Consider the following 16301-nt stretch of genomic DNA (forward strand, 5'->3'; position numbering starts at 1 on the left):
GAAGGACTGTCCTGTGAGGAGCAGCTGGGGACTTTGGTGTAGGGAGTGGCGTTCGGAAGATCTCGCGATGTACGGAAGGAATAGCTGTAGCCCTCCCTTGTTACGAGGTAAGGTGATGGATAGGCTTGTAATGTTAAGGACACACCCACGAAGGAGGTACTTGGTGAGTGTATATAGGTAAGATACACAGTTAATAAACGGACATTTTGTATCCATCATATTGGTGTTTGTACTGATGTCCCCGTGAAGGTCTTAATCTCCTGCAGCATTAGTCTGCGACCTGAGCGCCACTGACACGTGGAGAGGCAGGTTCAAAGAGGCAGAGCTAACAGCAACAAATGGTGACCGCGACGTGATTTATGACATGATTTTGGGAAAAGATAAGCTGTGGCAATCAGCGGTGCACAGCAGGTGGTGAGGAGCTCTACGCAGGACGGGAGACTCCGCGGCGCGCCATAGATGTCACAGTTAAGGTACTGAAAAGATGGGGTAAACAAAACAAGATTTCTATGAAATTGAGAACATTAAAAGCAATGCTACAAAAGTTGATAAGGCTCGGCGTTTTAGCAGAGCCAATAGACTGTATTAAGCCAGAGCTCTGGCCGCGAATAGAGGCGGAGTTAGCAGAGCAGGCGAAATTAGGAAAGCCGGAGCATTTAATGGCTTGGGAGCAGGCAAATGCGATGATGAAAGCTACCCTGGAGGAGCACTCAGCAAGCTCCGACGATGGGGCAGACCGCCGGAGGAGCACTCAGTGAGCTCCGACGATGGGGAGGGGGAAACCGAGGTGCATAGGGGAGAACTAGCAGAAAAATGGAAGGCAGACATGCAGCGTTGGGGGGCGGAGATGTGGGAGGCATTGGCCTGTCAACCTTGCACAGCCTGTGAGAAAGTGCTAGGCTTTGATGAAAAACAGGCCTTGGAAGAAAGATAAGAGGCTGTTGAGCTATGCCAAGGTGGCAGGGAAAAACAACAGACAGCTGCAACACTAAACTGTGGAAAAGTACTGAACCACGAGAAGATGCTACCGCGAGAACAGCGCGTGATCAAGAAGGTGATTGGCCTGCAAGCGCAGAGTTGACGGCGGCGGCCCTGGGCCTTCCCAAGCCCCCCCCTCCAACGCCAGGAGCGGCAGTTTTTACAGAAGGTGCTGATGCTGGAATGCAACGTCCCCTGTCTGCCAAGACCACATAATCAATAAGCAATGGCTTTATATATTTATATATTCTTAACAGTGTTTTGATGTTTGCAGCGTTTATCATTTTATGTTGTGTGAGTAGTAAGTGTAAGAGACCTCCTTGTGTGATTGTTTTGCGTGCATGAGACGCAGCCCAGCTGCAGCTGCGGAGTGTGGAGTTCTCTGACAGAGCATCCTAGTGCCCGCTGGGTCACTGGTGCTGCCTGTTTGTTTGGGCTGAGTGTTTTAAGTGTCACAGGTGAAATATCTCCTCTAGCAGGAGGCAGTAATTCTGTATTAACTGTTGTCTTGAATTTAGGTGCATACTCTGTGGGTAGTGCACTTTTGTACCATCTATCTAAGAAGGGTATTGTCATAAAAATCATCTACAACCTTACAGGGGTTGTTTGTTTTACCAGAGGTCAGACTTACTCAGCTTCTTTATTTTACTACAGCTGGGGTGACTCAGGATTTGGACCAGCATGTACCCCTCAAACATTTTGAGCTCAGACAGGGAGACAAAGTCGACCTCTGATAAAAAGTAACCTCACTAAAGCCGAAGAATCTGTTGAACTGACAGGCATTTTACATACTGGGGCGGATGTGACTGTAATATCTGTGAGCTTCGGTAACTCGAGTGCTTTTCGGGGTTGGTGGTCATGCTGTAACATTTCAAAGCAAAGATCTCATTCATGTAAGGAGCCCAGTAAACTGGGTAGCAAATATTCATGCATTTATATTAGAAACCCCTATTACCTTATGGAGTCGTGACTATATGGCTCAATGGGGAACTCAAATTGGATCAAATTTGTCTTAATTGCCACTGCAGCACAGCCCACCCTGAAACTAACCTGGAAAACAGAATCACCTGTGTGGGTGGGTCAGTGGCCCTCGCCAATGGAACAATTGTGCCACCTTAATGATTTAATTCAGGAACAATTAAGTGCAGGATATCTCGTCCTTAGAACTCGCTGGTGTTAATTATTTGAAACAAAAGTGGTAAATGGTGACTTTTACATGATCTCTGACACATTAATGATGCCATGGAGGATATGAGTACATTACAGCCAGGCCTGCCCTCCCCAACAATGATTCCCTGAAACTGGCATCTTGTAATAATTGATCTAAAGGATTGGTATTTACCATTCCCTTGCATCCAGATGATGCACCTAAATTTACCTTTCTGTTCCCAGTATTAATGTTAGTGAACCTACAAGACGGTACCACTGTGTTGTTTTGCCACAAGGCATGAAAAATAGTCTCTCGATGTGTCAGTGGTTTGTTGCAAAGGCTTTGAGCCCTATTAGAATACAGGTCCCCCAGACTGTTATATATCATTATATGGATGACATCCTTACAGCAGCAGAAACACAGGAGATCATGGAAAAGGCTCTTGCTTTACCCAAAGACTCAGTATCTCAAATGGGGTGACAATTAGCACCTGAAAAGGTACAGCGATCATCACCATGGCAGTACCTGGAGTGGAGAATTTGTGAACAGACTAATGTCGCACAAAAGGTTGAACTTAAAACTGATGTTAGGACTTTAAATGATTTACAGAAACTGTTACGAGCTATAAATTGGATACAGCTGTTGTTGGGCCTAACTAATGATGATCTGCATAGCTTGTTTGATATTTTGCGGGGAGATCCTTCACTGACATCACCCAGAGTACTTACAGAGAAAGCAAAACAAGATCTCCACCGTGTAGCTAATGCCATCTCAGAAAGACAAGCATCGTGAGGTGTGCCCGGCCATTCGTATCAACTGATGTTATTTAATCCTTCAGGGCAGCCTTATGCTCTGCTGTTCAATGGGATGAAACACTTAGTGACCCTCTTGTTATTATTGAATGGATTTTTTTTGTCACACCAAATGCACAGGATGATCACTACTTGTCCAGAAATGTTTGCCAAACTGATCATGAAAGGTGCCACCAATATTGCGTCACTTCTTGTCGCAGATACCAGATCAACAAGAAGTCCAGGGCAGGGTTCAAGTCCTGGAAAGTGGTAATTGGGAAGGACCATATCCTTTACTAACCTGGGGAAGAGGTTATGCTTGTATTTTCACAGGTCACAATCCCAGTGGTTACCAGCAAGCTGTGTGTGACCACACCTGAGGTGTGAGAGGCAGCTTTTGGTGGACACTCAGGAGCCAGCGGTGGGTGCTATGGATGCCTCTGTGCCAACAGTTCGCGATCTCTTCGGCTGATCATTTAAGCAGAATGTATGGGTAATGCTTGCAACTGCAATAGGACAAAATATCTCTGTCCTTAATCACACTATGGTTGCCAACCTTTTTAAGAAAAAATGCTAACAGTAATTGTAACTCCTTGATGAAATATATAGGCTTATTAGTCACTAGTAAAAGATATAGCTTAGATAAAATGTAGTTATTAATAAGGATGGAATGCTATAAGAATGTGTGTATTTAAGTTCCTTGTTTAGCAGTATCAAGAAGCAGGACCTCAAGTGTTTAACCTTATTAGAAACTCCCTTGGTTTTCCCCCTTGAGTGGTGGCCAGACTCTGGGTGGAACCCAACAGGAGGATGAAATCAGATGTTTCCGCTCAAAGAAAATTGCCAGTTATTTTGGCCTGCTGAATTAGATATAAATGAGGCTGGACCTGCCTGCAGCGATGTTGGATGCCTCACCTATGGATGGACGCATCGCGTAGGATTTCCGGTTTGTGAGGAAGGGTGCTCTAAATTCTCGCTGCATCCAGGGTTCCCCAGCAGGTGCGGATCTGAATGTTAGTACCCTATTAAGTGTGCTATTCCGTATTTTCCTTATTGTTTATTTTTGTAATATTTAGTCATATCGCTCAAAGTAGTGAAATTAGCCTACTCTTTTAACTAGTAACTGTAACTGCTGTATTGTTTCTAGCCTTCTGTGGAACTATTTTGAGTATGCTGCATTTTTTGAAGTTTCCCTAACCCTTAATTCACAAAGTCTTGAAATAAGTGTTGCAGGTGCTGCTGCAAAACAAAGAAAAGAGGATGTGGACTCAGACTAACAAATCTGTACAATGGTTAGAGGCCAAAGCAGTCCAAATGGCACTCCAGCAAGAGGCAGAGAATCCTGTTAATATTGTTACAGACTCTTTATATGTTTATAAACTTGTACACAAAATGGCAACAGTAGGATTTGTGCAGACGGAAGTGTCGACCTTACTTTATGAAGCTCTACAACAGCGCATAGGGCAGGCCTTTATTACACATGTGAATAGTCACCAATCCCTACCAGGTCCGATTGTAGAAGGCAATCATAAGGCTGACCAAGCGGCACGGGGTGTGTCATCATTGGACGCCGCAAAGAGTTTACATTCCTTTTTACACCTTGGAGCAAAAGCCTTAGCAAAAACATGTCATATTTCTCTGTTACAAGCAAAAAACATAGTGGCACTTTGTCCCTACTGTCAAAAAGGCCCACTGTGGGAGGCAGGTGTCAATCCACGGGGTCTCTCTTCCAATCAGATATGGCAAACTGATGTAACAACATGTGAATTGTTAAAACCAAATAAGTATCTCATAGTAACCATTGACACCTTTAGCTCTACAATAAACAGCCAGACACATTATTGTTCATTGGGAAGGCGTTATCGCCTTGTTAGGGAAGCCACAAGAGATCAAAACAGATAACGGCCCTTGTTTTATTGCTAGACGCACAAAAGAATGGTGTGCATTGTGGGACATCAAATTAGTACACGGCCTTCCTTATAACAGTCAAGGACAAGCGATGGTGGAACGTGCACATCGCACCCTGAAAGCAAAGCTCCAACAGCTTGGGGAGGGGGAAGGTCATAGAGGGACAATACCCATAGACTGCCAACAGGCTCTTTTGTGACGCGCTTTGTATACCCTAAATCATTTTGTTCGAGGCGATGAGTCTACACCTCCCCTGTGGAAACATTTTATACCAGCCCAGGGGACGAAGAACTATCCTTTGGTCCAGATCAGGGAACTGGGCGCGATAGCTTGGGAGTCGGAGTGGTCACTGAGGGTGTTTGGGTGTGGGTACACAGCAGTGGAAAAGGACGGCCTAATCAAATGGATACCTGCATGGTGTGTAAAACCTGATCTAACATAAGATGGAGTTTTGTGTTACAGCGTTGGTGGTGGATCACCCTCCTTGGTTGCGTGTTGCCAACTCACGCAGGATATTGGAGAGAGCGGGCGCGAGAACATCACCGCGAAGACGTCTGTTTTCCTCTGGATACAGGGGCAGAATCTTGCTATGTCTTCATCACAGCCACCTTGGTAAAACCAGAATGGTTTGGGTAGCTTGACAACGTGTGGACTTAGATTACTAGTTAGCTTAGTTGGGATTGGCTCATTTGGGGAATTATTGGAATATGTGGTGTGCTTCTTGCTACTTGTATCGCCTTTACATGTATTAGTGCTGTAGTTTGTAGATTGTTTAAGAAGGTTAATGTTTTGTTCTTAGATCGACATATGGGTCTTGCTCATCACCGCTTGGAACAGCGCAATAATGACAATCAATCAGGAATAATGATGTTATAAAGCATGGGGAGGGGGAAATGTAGGGAGTGGCGTTCGGAAGATCTCGCGATGTACGGAAGGAATAGCTGTAGCCCCCCTTGTTACGAGGTAAGGTGATGGATAGGCTTGTAATGTTAAGGACACACCCACGAAGGAGGTACTTGGTGAGTGTATATAGGTAAGATACACAGTTAATAAACGGACATTTTGTATCCATCATATTGGTGTTTGTACTGATGTCCCCGTGAAGGTCTTAACCTCCTGCAGCATTAGTCTGCGATCTGAGCGCCACTGATATGTGGATTGGCAGGTTTAATGAGGCAGGCTAATTGCGGTGTTGCAGTATTAGTCTCTGCGACCTGAGCGCCACTGACACGTGGAGAGGCAGGTTCAAAGAGGCAGAGCTAACAGCAACACTTTGGGTTTGTCTAGCTTGGTGAGAAGGAGGCTGAGGGGTGACCTCATTGTTCTCTAGAGCTTCCTGAGGAGGGGGAAGGGGAGGGGGAGGTGCTGATCTCTTCTCCCTGGTATCCAGGGCGAGGGTGTGTGGGAAAGGCTCAAAGCTGCGCCAGGGGAGGTTTAGGGCGGACATTAGGAAGCATTTGTTTGCCAAGAGGGAGGTCAAACACTGGAACAAAATTCCTGCAGAGGTGGTTGATGCCCCAAGCCTGTCAGTGTTTAAGAGGCATCTGGACAACGCCCTTAACAACAGGCTTTAACTTTTGGTCAGCACTGAAGTGGTCACGCAGTGGGACTGGACAATCCTAGTAGGTTTCTTCCAGCTGAACTAGACCTTCCCTTCCCCATTTCCCATTTCCCTTCCCCACTTCCACTTCCCTCCCAGTGAGACGAACAGCAAGGAGACTGTCACTTGCCTGAAATGTCAGGGCTTTTTCAGCTCCAAAACCACGTTCAAGGACACGCATCACAAAGGTTACAAGGGCTAACAGGATTTTATTGTCTTTTCCTCAAGCTGTTTCAGAGCAGATGCTCACAAGCATTAATATGGTGCAGATGTGTAGCCAGTAGCAGGCTGATGCAGTCCTCGGTTTAGCTTGAAAAAACATCACTTGAAGCCTGGCAAAGGCAAGTGAGAGCCACAGAAAGTCACAAATGCCCTGCGTCGTGTGGAGGGACAGATGTGTCGATATTATGGTTAAGAAAATATTAATCTTTGCCGGAAAAAGGAAAGCAGATAACTGACTGATGCACAGAGAAGGTGCTCTTGAGAGCAAACTGAAAAGTTTTAAGAATGTGACCTTTCTCTCTTTTTTGGGGAATAAATTATTTTCACATGAATTTCCATCCTGGCATCCAAAAACCACCCAAACATTCCTGCACCTAGTTTATAATTATTTTTAGATTTTTATAATTATATTTTTATAATTACATTTTAATAATATTTATATTTTTATAATTTTATTTTTTATTATTATATTTTTTTGCTCTTTACTTTTTATTCTTTTAATTGGGCTTTTAAAATTATTTTTATCCTTAGTTTTGCTCTCGTGTTTCTAAATCCTTTGTTTCAGACTGTAAGAAAGGACGATCATCAATGCGACCTTTGACTTAAATAATTTTTACAATTCTATTGTGATAATTCAATTTTATAACTGTTTATATTTGGGTTTATAGCTATTCCTATAACTATTTTTATAACTATTTGAATAGCTATTTTTATTATTAATTTTGCTCTTTACTTTTATTCTTTTAATTGGGCTTTTTTTATTATTTTTATCCTTAGTTTTGCTCTCGTGTTTCTAAATTCTTTGTTTCAGACTGTAAGAAAGGACGATCATCAATGCCACCTTTGACTTAAATAATTTCTAGAATTCCGTTGTGATAATTTGATTTTATAACTGTTTATATTTGTTTTTATAGCTATTCCTATAACTATTTTATAACTATTTGAATGGCTATTTTTATTATTAATTTCGCTCTTTACTTTTATTCTTTTAATTGGGCTTTTTTTATTATTTTTATCCTTAGTTTTGCTCTCGTGTTTCTAAATTCTTTGTTTCAGTCAGTAAAAAGGACTATCATCAATGCCACATTTGATTTATATAATTTCTAGAATTCTATTTTGATAATTCGATTTTATAACTGTTCATATTTGTTTTTATAGCTATTCCTATAACTGTTTTATAACTATTTGAATGGGTATTTTTAATATTATTTTTGCTCTTTAATTTTTATTCTTTTAATTGGGCTTTTAAAATTATTTTTATCCTTAGTTTTGCTCTCGTGTTTCTAAATTCTTTGTTTCAGACTGTAAGAAAGGACGATCATCAATGCCAGCTTTGACTTAAATAATTTCTAGAATTCCGTTGTGATAATTTGATTTTATAACTGTTTATATTTGTTTTTATAGCTATTCCTATAACTTTTATAACTATTTGAATGGCTATTTTTATTATTAATTTTGCTCTTTACTTTTTATTCTTTTAATTGGACTTTTTTTTTTTATTATTTTTATCCTTAGTTTTGCTCTCGTGTTTCTAAATCCTTTGTTTCAGACTCTAAGAAAGGACGATCATCAATGCCACCTTTGACTTAAATAATTTTTAGAATTCTATTGTGATAATTTGATTTTATAGCTTTTTATATTTGTTTTTATAGATATTCCTATAACTATTTGAATAGCTATTTTTATTATTAATTTTGCTCTTTACTTTTTATTCTTTTAATTGGGCTTTTTTTATTATTTTTATCCTTAGTTTTGCTCTCGTGTTTCTAAATTCTTTGTTTCAGACCTTAAGAAAGGACGATCATCAATGCCATGTTTGACTTAAATAATTTCTAGAATTCTATTGTGATAATTTGATTTTATAGCTTTTTATATTTGTTTTTATAGCTATTCCTATAACTATTTTATATCTATTTGAATGGCTATTTTTATGATTAATTTTCGTCTCTAATTTTTATTATTTTAATTGGGCTTTTTTAATTATTTTTATCCTTAGTTTTGCTCTCGTGTTTCTAAATCCTTTGTTTCAGTCAGTAAAAAGGACTATAATCTATGCCACGTTTGATTTATATAATTTTTAGAATTCTATTGTGATAATTCGATTTTATAGCTTTTTATATTTGTTTTTCTAGCTAATCCTATAACTATTTGAATAGCTATTTTTATTATTAATTTTGCTCTTTACTTTTTATTCTTTTAATTGGGCTTTTTAAATTATTTTTATCCTTAGTTTTGCTCTCGTGTTTCTAAATTCTTTGTTTCAGACTGTAAGAAAGGACTATCATCAATGCTACCTTTGACTTAAATAATTTCTAGAATTCCGTTGTGATAATTTGATTTTATAACTGTTTATATTTGTTTTTATAGCTATTCCTATAACTATTTTATAACTATTTGAATGGCTATTTTTATTATTAATTTTGCTCTTTACTTTTATTCTTTTAATTGGACTTTTTTTTTATTATTTTTATCCTTAGTTTTGCTCTCGTGTTTCTAAATTCTTTGTTTCAGACTGTAAGAAAGGACGATCATCAATGCCACCTTTGACTTAAATAATTTCTAGAATTCTATTGTGATAATTTGATTTTATAACTGTTTATATTTGTTTTTATAGCTATTCCTATATTTTATAACTATTTGAATGGCTATTTTTATTATTAATTTTGCTCTTTACTTTTATTCTTTTAATTGGGCTTTTTTTATTATTTTTATCCTTAGTTTTGCTCTCGTGTTTCTAAATTCTTTGTTTCAGAATGTAAGAAAGGACGATCATCAATGCCACGTTTGACTTAATTTCTAGAATTCTATTGTGATAATTCGATTTTATAGCTTTTTATATTTGTTTTTATAGCTATTCCTATAACTATTTTATATCTATTTGAATGGCTATTTTTAAGATTAATTTTCGTCTTTAATTTTTATTCTTTAATTTGGGCTTTTTTTATTATTTTTATGCTTAGTTTTGCTCTCGTGTTTCTAAATTCTTTGTTTCAGACTGTAAGAAAGGACTATCATCAATGCCACCTTTGATTTATATAATTTTTACAATTCTATTGTGATAATTTGATTTTATAACTGTTTATATTTGTTTTTATAGCTATTCCTATATTTTATAACTATTTGAATGGCTATTTTTATTATTAATTTTGCTCTTTACTTTTTATTCTTTTAATTGGGCTTTTTTTATTATTTTTATCCTTAGTTTTGCTCTCGTGTTTCTAAATTCTTTGTTTCAGACTCTAAGAAAGGACTATCATCAATGCCACCTTTGACTTAAATAATTTCTAGAATTCCGTTGTGATAATTTGATTTTATAACTGTTTATATTTGTTTTTATAGCTATTCCTATATTTTATAACTATTTGAATGGCTATTTTTATTATTAATTTCGCTCTTTACTTTTATTCTTTTAATTGGGCTTTTTTAATTATTTTTATCCTTAGTTTTGCTCTCGTGTTTCTAAATCCTTTGTTTCAGTCAGTAAAAAGGACTATCATCAATGCCACATTTGATTTATATAATTTCTAGAATTCTATTTTGATAATTCGATTTTATAACTGTTCATATTTGTTTTTATAGCTATTCCTATAACTGTTTTATAACTATTTGAATGGGTATTTTTAATATTATTTTTGCTCTTTACTTTTTATTCTTTTAATTGGGCTTTTTTTTATTATTTTTGTCCTTAGTTTTGGTCTCGTGTTTCTAAATTCTTTGTTTCAGACTGTAAGAAAGGACTATCATCAATGCCACCTTTGACTTAAATAATTTTTAGAATTCTGTTGTGATAATTTGATTTTATAACTGTTTATATTTGTTTTTATAGCTATTCCTATATTTTATAACTATTTGAATGGCTATTTTTATTATTAATTTTGCTCTTTACTTTTATTCTTTTAATTGGGCTTTTTTTATTATTTTTATCCTTAGTTTTGCTCTCGTGTTTCTAAATTCTTTGTTTCAGACTCTAAGAAAGGACGATCATCAATGCCACGTTTGACTTAATTTCTAGAATTCTATTGTGATAATTCGATTTTATAGCTTTTTATATTTGTTTTTATAGCTATTCCTATAACTATTTTATATCTATTTGAATGGCTATTTTTAAGATTAATTTTCATCTTTAATTTTTATTCTTTTAATTGGGCTTTTTTTATTATTTTTATGCTTAGTTTTGCTCTCGTGTTTCTAAATTCTTTGTTTCAGTCAGTAAAAAGGACTATCATCAATGCCACGTTTGATTTATATAATTTTTACAATTCTATTGTGATAATTTGATTTTATAACTGTTTATATTTGTTTTTATAGCTATTCCTATATTTTATAACTATTTGAATGGCTATTTTTATTATTAATTTTGCTCTTTACTTTTTATTCTTTTAATTGGGCTTTTTTTATTATTTTTATCCTTAGTTTTGCTCTCGTGTTTCTAAATCCTTTGTTTCAGACTGTAAGAAAGGACGATCATCAATGCCACCTTTGACTTAAATAATTTCTAGAATTCCGTTGTGATAATTTGATTTTATAACTGTTTATATTTGTTTTTATAGCTATTCCTATAACTATTTTATAACTATTTGAATGGCTATTTTTATTATTAATTTTGCTCTTTACTTTTATTCTTTTAATTGGGCTTTTTAAATTATTTTTATCCTTAGTTTTGCTCTCGTGTTTCTAAATTCTTTGTTTCAGACTGTAAGAAAGGACGATCATCAATGCCATGTTTGACTTAAATAATTTCTAGAATTCTATTGTGATAATTCGATTTTATAGCTTTTTATATTTGTTTTTATAGCTATTCCTATAACTATTTTATATCTATTTGAATGGCTATTTTTATGATTAATTTTCGTCTCTAATTTTTATTATTTTAATTGGGCTTTTTTAATTATTTTTATCCTTAGTTTTGCTCTCGTGTTTCTAAATCCTTTGTTTCAGACTCTAAGAAAGGACGATCATCAATGCGACCTTTGACTTAAATAATTTCTAGAATTCCGTTGTGATAATTCGATTGTATAACTGTTTATATTTGGTTTTATAGCTATTCGTATAACTATTTTTATAATTATTTGAATGGCTATTTTTATTATTAATTCTGCTCTTTACTTTTTATTCTTTTAATTGGGTTTTTTTTTTTTTATTTTTATCCTTAGTTTTGCTCTCGTGCTTCTAAATTCTTTGTTTCAGACTGTAAGAAAGGACTATCATCAATGCCACCTTTGACTTAAATAATTTCTAGAATTCTATTGTGATAATTTGATTTTATAACTGTTATATTTCTTTTTATAGCTATTCCTATAACTATTTTATAACTATTTGAATGGCTATTTTTATTATTAATTTTGCTCTTTACTTTTTATTCTTTTAATTGGGCTTTTTTTATTATTTTTATCCTTAGTTTTGCTCTCGTGTTTCTAAATTCTTTGTTTCAGACTGTAAGAAAGGACTATCATCAATGCCACCTTTGATTTAAATAATTTCTAGAATTCCGTTGTGATAATTTGATTTTATAACTGTTTATATTTGGTTTTATAGCTATTCCTGTATCTATTTTATAACTATTTGAATGGCTATTTTTATTATTAATTTTGCTCTTTACTTTTATTCTTTTAATTGGGCTTTTTTTTATTATTTTTGTCCTTAGTTTTGGTCTCGTGTTTCTAAATCCTTTGTTTCAGACTCTAAGAAAGGACGATCATCAATGCCACGTTTGACTTAAATAATTTCTAGAATTCTATTGTGATAATTCAATTTTATAAGTGTTTATATTTGTTTTTATAGCTATTCCTATAACTTTTATAACTATTTGAATGGCTATTTTTATTATTAATTTTGCTCTTTTTATTCTTTTAATTGGGCTTTTACTATTATCCTTAGTTTTGCTCTCGTTTCTAAATCCTTTGTTTCAGTCAGTATAAAGATCATCAATGCCACGTTTGATTTATATAATTTTAGAATTCTATTTTTATAATTCAATTTTATAAGTGTTTATATGTTTTTATAGCTATTCCTATAACTATTTTATAATATTTGAATGGCTATTTTTATTATTAATTTTGCTCTTTTTATTCTTTTAATTGGGCTTTATTATTTTTATCCTTAGTTTTGCTCTCGTGTTTCTAAATCCTTTGTTTCAGACTGTAAGAAAGGGCTATCAATGCCACATTTGACTTAGGATGATAAAGTGGCAGCAAGAAAGCAGGCCAGGTAGTCCCTCTTTCCTCAAGAGCGAGAATCTGCAGAGTGAGGACCAGGACCAATGACACACTTTGAAAAGAGGAGGAGCGAGAAGGAGGTACGTGGTATTTTCCAAAGTATTACACTTGCCAACGCCAGTCATACTTTCGGCTCTCCAAAACCTGCTCTGCTGTGCTTCTGGGCCAGGCATGGGAAGGAGAGCCTGGGCACGAGGGGTGTTTCTGGCTTGGTGGTGCCAGAGCCGCAGGCAAGGACGGAGCCAAAAGGGCTCAGAGGAGCCCTGACAAGGGGCTGTGCTCAGTGCTACAGAGGACAAGCAGCAACCCCTGGGGGCCACCCTTGGGGCCCACCCTGGGATTCTAGAAAGCTTCCTCCCGCCGGATGTGGGGCACGAGGGCCACCTTCATGGAGCAGGAGCAGCAGGCACCTGGCCAGCATGGCCCAAAGGAGCCCTGGCCAGGGGCCGTGCTCAGCGCTGCAGAGGAAGGCAAAAAACCCCCGGGGACACCTGCTAGCGCACTGTGGGGGGAAAAAAGCCTTCCTCCCCCCAGCTGCAGGGCATGAGAGGCCATCTTCGCGGTGCACGAGCAGCAGGCAGTAAGCCAGCCAAAAGGGACCGGAGGAGCCCTGGCAAGTGGTCATGCTCAGTGCTGCAGAGGAAGGCAAAAAACCCCCGGGGACCAGTGCCAATGTGCCCTGGGGGAAAATTCCTTCCTGACCCCAGAGTGCTGGCGATCAGCTATTCCCTGAGCAGGTGAGCAAGACCTGCCTCCTCATCCCACAGGCTGGTCACGCCTCCCAGGAGATGCCCAAGCCCTGTTCTCCCTCACCTTGGAGCCATCTCAGGGGCTTCCGAGAGTGGCCAAATGCCCCTGGTCAGATTGACCTTGGGGGCAAGAATCTTTCCTGTGCCTGTCTAGCGGGTGCTCCAAAGCACTGGGACCCCTGGCAACATCCCTGCATCCCATTTCTTACGGCTGCTGCCCCTGGCTCCGCAGGGGTGAGGACGGCGAGCTCTGCAGTGCTCCAGCAGAAACGGCCTGATAGCCTAGGGCACATCCAGCGCTTGGTGGCTCATCTCCTGAGGGGTTTGCATCTGCTCCCGGAAGGCTTGAAGCAGGATTTCCATCCGTCAGGTGAGATTTGAAGGTGGCCCTGCCAGGAGCTGGCCTGGCAGCAGAGAACCTCCAGCATCCTCGAGCAGGTTCCAGCCTTCCTCCCTCAGCCCCCTCCCAGTAATCCCACCCTCTCCTCAAGGGCTTCCTCTCAGATGTCTTTGGGCTGCCCCTGGGGCAGCTCTGGCACAGCTGAACACTGGCGGGTGCCCCCTTTTATACTGCCCCGGGGCACTGCGACTGCTGCGTTGCCGGGGGCGACACTGTGACATGGGGGCAGCATTGTGACATGGGGGTGACTGACAGGGCCCCCCACGCACAGCCCCGCCTGCCCCCTCCGCCCAGCACCCTTCGGAGGAAGCCTTTGGGGTGCTGGCCCCGAGGCAGTCGCTGTGCCCAGGAGGCCCAGGGGCTGTCCCTGCCCTTGGTGGCCATGCGCTGGGCACAGCTGAAACCGCCTGGAATGGTGGGGGGGATGAAGTTACTGATGAGGTTATTCAGATGCAAAGGAGCTGCTTTTATTGGTTTTCTTTTAAATTAATAAAAGCAACGATATAAACCAATCCTCTAGCACATGCCTGGTAATGAATCAATCTGCAAAACTAGTGAAATGAGGGCGGAAAGCTGCCAGGCTATGTCGACTCAGTTAAAGAATCACAACATTTTGATGCCAGCCAGGTGTGAAGAGACAGGCCCTCGCCCCTGTCCAGACGTGGCTCTGATGGAGCAGCAGGCAGAGTGAGGCTAGAGATGAGTTCCCTTGCCAGGAGTGCCCCCTCTGCAGAGGGCTGTTAGGAAGAAGACAGCCTGTCAGGAGTCAGGACTTCAAACCACATCTACTTTATCAACTAAAACCTGCACTTTGAGTCACGCTTGGAAACGAACCAGTTTCCAAGGCAGTGCATCTTAAGAGCATGCTTTCCTCTTTGCAAGGGCCCTGCAAGGCCAAGAGGTGCTGAAATAGCACATCCTGAAAGAATTTAACTCTGGCAGTACTAACTGCATTCCCAGACAGTGCTCAGTATCAATCGATCACTGCACTGACTGCCACATCCAAAAAGACAGGTCGTATCGTTTAGAACAGACTAGAATAGACTGTTTCATGTGGAAGGGACGTACAGCGACCATCCAGTCCAACTGCTTGATCAATTCAGGGCTGACCGAAAGTTAAAGCCTGTTGTTAAGGGCCTTGTCCAGATGCCTCTTAAACACTGACAGGCTTGGGGCATCAACCACCTCTCCAGGAATTTTGTTCCAGTGTTTGACCTCCCTCTTGGCAAACAAATGCTTCCTAATAACAGGACGTCTTGGCTCAACCGTTCATCTCCATCGAGGAGGCTGGTCCTAGCAGGGACGAAGGTCCCAGGTGGAGCTCAGTGCCTGCCAAACGCTCTTTCTGCTGGTGAGAAGCCCAGAGGTTGGCGAGGGGTACTTGGAATATCCCAAAGCGCTATCCCTAAAATTTCAGATTCAAACTCCAATTCAGATAAAACTTCAGACCTACCTGACTCCATGTTTTAAGACCTTTTATTTTAATCTTTTTAGCACTTGTCATTTATTCCTTCTTTCCATCTGTCCTGAGAACTGCAGATGATGTGGAGGATGTAGCTGTCACTGTATTCTTCCACTTTGATAAATGTTGCTTAGTATTGCTGCTGCGGAATGAGAATCCTGGCCGGCTCCTCTGGGTCCAGGCGTTGCGTATGTGGGAATGATTTCTGGCAAGAGCATTTTGAGCACTGGCACAGTAGCAGCTTTCCTGGTGGGAAAGGTTTCTTCTGCCCATCCTGAGAGGTGAGCCGTGATTACCAGCGGGGGCTTGAGTTGGTTGACGGGAGGCGTGTTGGTGTCAATGAGTTGTCAGTCTTTGGAATAGAGAGGATTCCCATACGATTGACGGTGATCACACCACGCGCCGCCCCCCCCCCCCCCCCCCCCCCCCCGCAGTGACACAGGTCTGACTCCCTCCCTGCTGTTACATGAGGTCGTCTCGGCAGACACAAGGTCAGACGCTCCTGCGGGGAGCCAGGCTGCCTTGGTCGCAAAGCCCCGTCTCTCTCTCTCTCTCTCTGACTTGGTACTTAGAGAAAGACATATTTGACCTCTTTAATTATGCTGAAAACTGTGAATTACTAAACTCTTAGTTTAGACGCATTAAGCGTTCTTTTGGGGCTAGAATGTGGTTTTCTAGATGTGATGCATTCTCATTTTTTCAAATTCTTGCAGAAGCATTTAGCCATGAGTTTTTCAAAATGAATTCTGCAGTTGTTCCAGGCCTTCCTTCACTTGAAAGAATGTATTTATGCGTCACCATTTAAAACTGCATCAGACCATCCTAG

The 16301-nt window shown here is 39.5% G+C and overlaps 1 long non-coding RNA gene across 1 annotated transcript; it reads left to right on the plus strand.

Annotated features, from left to right (window-relative positions):
- The first annotated feature begins 211 nt into the window (after nucleotides 1–211).
- LOC141948202 (uncharacterized) lies at nucleotides 212–5901 on the plus strand. The gene is made up of 2 exons (XR_012630389.1): nucleotides 212–473; nucleotides 3061–5901. It is a non-coding gene; the product is annotated as an uncharacterized LOC141948202 (long non-coding RNA).
- The last annotated feature ends 10400 nt before the right edge of the window (nucleotides 5902–16301 follow it).

The sequence above is a fragment of the Strix uralensis genome, chromosome 11 (assembly GCF_047716275.1).
Source record: "Strix uralensis isolate ZFMK-TIS-50842 chromosome 11, bStrUra1, whole genome shotgun sequence".
NCBI classification, from domain to species: Eukaryota; Metazoa; Chordata; class Aves; order Strigiformes; family Strigidae; genus Strix; species Strix uralensis.